The sequence below is a fragment of the Corvus moneduloides genome, chromosome 15 (assembly GCF_009650955.1).
Source record: "Corvus moneduloides isolate bCorMon1 chromosome 15, bCorMon1.pri, whole genome shotgun sequence".
NCBI classification, from domain to species: domain Eukaryota; kingdom Metazoa; phylum Chordata; class Aves; order Passeriformes; family Corvidae; genus Corvus; species Corvus moneduloides.
Window position 1 is genome coordinate 15,958,053 of NC_045490.1, and position 5,562 is coordinate 15,963,614.

The following is a 5,562-nucleotide window of genomic DNA, read 5'->3' on the forward strand; positions in this document are numbered from 1 at the left end:
CCTGATGGACCCGGCTACCCAGAATGGCAAGAAAACCGGCTGTGGGGATGTGGGGAGAACCTTCACTTCAGCAAAGCCCTCAGCATGGTCACCCATGGCCTCTGGGGTGCCAAACTAGGTAGATACAGGCTGGGAAAGGGGGTGACTGTCCAGAACATGCTCAAAGTCCCATTGCTTTCTGTCCAGGAATGCCCCTGGGTTCCAGGAGACCCTGATAGTCCCCATAGACCCACATTGCCAGGGTCTCTGCAGGCTGTCGCAGGCTTACAGCACAAGGATCTTGATTCAGACATGCCCATGGTTCACATTTAATTAAAATCATAGAATTAAAGAATCATTTAGGTTGGAAAAGACCCTTGAGACCATCAAGTCCAACCATTCCCCCAGCACTGCCAAGTCCACCTCTAACCCATGTCCCCAAGTCTTTTAAATCCCTCCAGGGATGGGGACTCCACTACTGCCCTAGGCAGCCTGTGCCAATGCTTGACAGCCCTTTTGGGTGAAGAAATTTTCCCTAATATCCGGTATAAACCTCCTCTAGTGCTGGCTTGAGGCCATTTCTCTGTGTCCTGTCCCTGTTGCCTGGGAGCATAGCCCATTCCCAACCTGGCTGCACCCTCCTGTCAGGGAGTTATGGAGAGAGAAAATCCCCCCAGAGTCTCCTTTTCTTCAGGCTGAGCCCCCCAAGCTCCCTCAGCTGCTCCTCATCAGACTTGTGCTCTGCTGCCTTCTATGGACACAACTCAAGTTGTGTGGAGTGGGAGGAAGGGCCTGGCAGGGAGCTGCTTGTTTTGGTGGTACCTCAGAAACCCCAGCAAACCATCTGGCTGCTGTTCCCTGCCCCGGGAGGGCCGGTGGATACAGCCAACATGATGTTTGCTTCGTCAACACAAAGGCTGGCTAAAACATCAAGTGAATCACTTCCTCCTCCAGCGCTGGGATAAAGCTTGTCCCATTCCAGTCGGGCTTCACTGACCTGCCCTGGTTGGCTCTTTGGTGTGGTGGGGGGGTTGCTTGTCTCCCCAGCCACCTTCTTGCAGGTCCCCAAGTAGCTGGTGGCTCTCCTGCCCACAGAGCCTGGCCTCTTGCTTTCGGTTCTACCCTCAGCACACCAACACCTGCGGTATTTCTGTCTCACTTCTGTTCGGAGCAGAGCTGTAGTACCTGGTCCGAGAAGTGAGTCTAAACTCCAGGAATGAGGTTTTATAGAATTTTGGAGTCATGGAATAGTTTGGGTGGGAATGGACCTTAGAGCTCACCTCCTTCCCAACACTTGCCATGGGGCAGGAACACCTTTCTCTATCCCAGGTTGCTCCAAGTCCCATCCAACCTGGCCTTGGACACTTCCAGGGATGGGGCAGCCACAGCTTCAGTCTGTGCAACCTGTGCCAGGGTCTCACCATCTTCACAGGGAGGGATTCCTTCCTAATATCCCATCTAACCCTGTCCTGTGGCAGTGGGAAGCCATTCCCCCTTGTGCTGTTCACTCCAGGCCCTTGTCCAAAGTCCTTTTCCAGCTGTCTTGGAGTCCCTTTAGGCACTCTAAGGTCTCCCCTGAGCCATCTCTTCTCCAGGCTGAACACCCCCATCTCTCTCAGCCTGTCTCCAAAGCAGAGGGGCTCCAGCCCTCAGAACATCTCTGTGGCCACCTGTGGACACCTGCAACATCTGAGTTTGCCTGGGAATGGAGAGCCCAGTGTTGCCCAGTGCCACCCAGTGCTTCTGCACAGCCAACAAGAAGTGGCAGGACTGAAACTGCCACCTTTGTCCTCCCTGGCCTTCCTCTGGCCAACAATTTGCTTTTCCAGATCGTGTCTTGATTGACATTCCCTCTGCCCCTATTTGCTGTTATTCCCTCAAGCAGAGGGAACAAGAAGTCACACACGATGCTGGAGGAATTTAGATGCATAGAAAACCCCAGCAAGGCACCTCCCTGGCCCAGCACCGCAGCACCTCCAACCGGGCTGGTGCTCACACCTGTGTGAGGCTGAGTTGGGCACAGAAGCTGACTCTGTACAGCAACCTACAAACACTGCAGCCCTTGCTGAGATCAGGAGAACCACAGAGTCATGGAATAAACTGGGTTGGAAGGGACCCACAGGGATCATCCAGTCCAGCTCCTGTCCCTGCACACACACCTCAACAATCCCACCCTGTGCCTGGGAGCAGTGTGCAAGGGCTCCTGGAGCTCTGGCAGCCTTGGGGCTGGGACCATTCCCTGGGGAGCCTGGTCAGTGCCTGAGCACCCTCTGGAGGAAGAACCTTTCCCTGATATCCAACCTAAATCCCCCTGACACAGCTCCAGCCCTTCCCTGGGCCCTGTCCCTGGTCCCAGGGAGCAGAGATCGGAGCTGCCCCTTGGGAGGAGCTGCAGGCCCTTGGTGGGTCTGACCTCAGTCTCCTCTGCTCCAGCTGGACAGGCCGAGTGCCCTCAGATGCTTCTTGTGTGGCCCCTCTGGGCCCTTCTCCATTCTCGTTTCCCTCCTCTGGACACTCTCTAACAGCTTTAGATCTTTCTCACATTGTAGTGCCCAGACCTGCTCCCAGAGAGAGGACGGAGACATGTGGCGTGTCCCCTGCCAAAAGCCAGGCCAGGAACATGGCGATTTCCCTGGCAGCCCCTGGGTGAAGGGCTGTGAGCAGGAAGCAGCAGCGTGACAGAGCTGGCTCTGCTGCAGGATGGGCACAGCAGCAGCACTTCCTTCCTTTAATCCCCTTTTTTCCCATTGCCCTGCCAAAGCAGGTAGAGCTGCTGGCTTTACCCAGAGGGCAGGCTTCCCAGTGACAGCTTTCACCGGGGATACCTGCAGGGATGGGGTTCCAGTGCCAGGCTGGTGTCAAAAGTGGCTTTGGTCCCTTGACTAAAGTGCTGCAGTCGGTGTTTTTAGTGCTGCAGTTGCACCAGCAGTGTCCCTCAGAGGTCCTGTGTGACAAGGCTGCTTTATTGCCACAAAATAGCAAAAATAAAGTGTTCTGCAATATTCTGTGTGGCCTTGAGCTGTGAGAACCAGGCCAGACTCTCTGGTGCAGTGAGGAGCCACCGAGTGCTGGGGGAGATCTGGTGGCAGCAGAGACCTGCTTCCTGAAGCTCCTAAGCACACATCATCTCTCACTCGCTGAGCCAAGCACTTTCACAGAATCTCAGAATCATGGAATATCCTGAGTTGGAAGAGACCCACAAAGATTATCGAGTCCAACTCCTGGCCCTGCACAGGACAGCCCGAGGAATCCCACCCTGTGCCTGAGAGTGTTGTCCAAATGCTCCTTGGACAACCTTCTTCTCCAAGCATTTAGCTGTGGGACAAGGGAGGTGGCAGTCAAGGGAGCCAGGGAGCTGTCCTGGCCCAAGGATTTGGGAGTCTCTCTCTTGGCCTCCAGATTCTGCAGGGCCCTGACCTTAGCTCACAAAGCCCACGTGGAGATGTGATGCCTTTCCAGGGATGTGCTCTGCTTGGGAGATCCCTTGCCCCACCCTGACCCCAGCCTGCACCCCTCAGCAATGAGTTTAAAATCCTGGTGGCAGAATGGAGCACCCCTCCATCCCTGCATCGTGGGGCTGCTCCGAGTGCTGCACGCCCCTCACCCACTGGGGTCCTGCTCCCCAAAGGGGAGCACCAGAACTTTCTGCCTAAGAGAGTTTGAATTTAATAGATGTCAGTGGATCAGTCCGTGATTTCTGCAGTCTGTCAGCAGCCAGCACCTGCAGTGTCCTGTGGCACTGAGTCCCCAGTTACATGTTGGGTGGAAAAACCATTTTTGCTCATTTTGGAGCTGTCACAGGCTGGCATTGGAACAAGATGAGCTTCCAGGTCCCTTCCAACCCAAACCATTCCATAATTCCATGACTGGGGTGGTACTGCTGGGCAGAGCACCTTTGGGGCAGGAGCTGCTCCTGGTACTTTTTTCTGGGAGTTTATTTTTCTTTGAAGCTTGCCCACCAGTGTGTGCCCAACACGGGAGGTTTTTGCTCTTCCAGTTGTGTCTTCCCTCCTTTAGAGTGACTTTTTTCCACCTTCTAACAAAGGTCTCCTAAGTTATCAAAACCTGGAATAAATAGATTTAGCCAGTTCGGCTGGGAAGTTTGTATTCCTTTAAATTCTTGTGCCTTTCCCTAAGCCCTTCCAGAGTTTCTTTCCCTAATACAGCGCTGCAACTTGACCCTGTGGAGCAGAGCCGATCAGAGGGAGATGGTGAAAGAAAGGCACATGGAGACTGGAGTCATCTGAGGACAAGGCAGCACTCAGAGAACTCCTCCAGCGATGCTCTGATGTTTGGGAGATGTTGGCATGGGATGGTGTTGGCAGGTGCAGACAGCAGATCACTCAGTACCTCCCTTAGGAACAGGAGCTCAGGGCACAGCAGAGTCCCTGGGATGGGGGATGGCCACACCCACAGGCTCTGCAGGAGCGGCTCTGACCCTGGGAGACAGAAAGGGAGGAAGCTGCAGGTGGAAGCTCCTCAAATGCTGTGAGGGGGTGCGTGAAAAGCCGTGGCTGCCCCATCCCTGGAAGTGTCCAAGGCCAGGCTGGACAGGGCTTGGAGCAAGCTGGGATAGTGGAAGGTGTCCCTGCCCAGGATAGGGGGTGGAACTGGATGAGCTTTAAGATCTCATCCAACCCAAGGCAGTCTGTGACTCCAAGATCCTATGAAATGTCATTCCTGGATGTCTCAGGTCTTACCGTGTGAAAAAGCATTATGAAAATGACTTTCCTGCTTCCATCCCTTATCTTGTGGAGCAGTTTGCATCCAGCTGGCAGCAAACAGCAGATCATCCTTATCCCTGGTACTAGAACCACAACAAAACCATTTTTTTGTCTCTTTCTGGGGATGAAATCCAGCACTTTTCCTGCAGATACAAGAAAAAGGCTACTTTAATCTTGACTGATGTGAAGTCCTTAGAGCTGTGACTTGAGGGTACTTGGAAAATTGCCCTGGAAAGAGGAGGAAGTCGCTTCCAGAGATATTCCCGAGGGGTGGGAAGCCTTTTGTGCCCTGGAACACAGTCCCAGCCATGATGTTTGCCATGGACAGGTTTGAGCCAGGGGCTGTCCTGCCCTCAGGGCCCACAGGAGCATCTCCTAGAGAAAAGGAATCTGTGGTGTCACTTCCAGTGATTGGGATCAGGTTGCCCGAGTGGGATCAGGCATTGGCTGGGCCATACAAAAGGAAAGCAGAAAATGGGGGAAGAAAAGCAGTTTTACCACAACCCAGGATTGGCCTTTAGAGCCAGGACTACTTGGGATTAGTTTGAGCCTTTCCAGTGGTGTGGCTGGGATGAAGGGTGTGTTGCCTTGTGCTGGGACATTAGATCAATGAGCTGTGCAGGGTTGTCTGGAATGTGGGAATCAAGGGGTGTCCAAAATGAACAGGAAAGAAAGAAAAGAGAACAAGACGCCACAAAATGAACCAAAGTAGTTGGAAAAAAACCCAACCAAAAAAATCCCACCCAAAAAGGCATTTTTATAAATTTGTGGTTTATTTTCTCCTTAACAAATGTAGAGGGAGAAGAAATTCAAAACACGCCCTGTGCTACAGCCTCCGGAAATGCTGAATTCTTGCAGA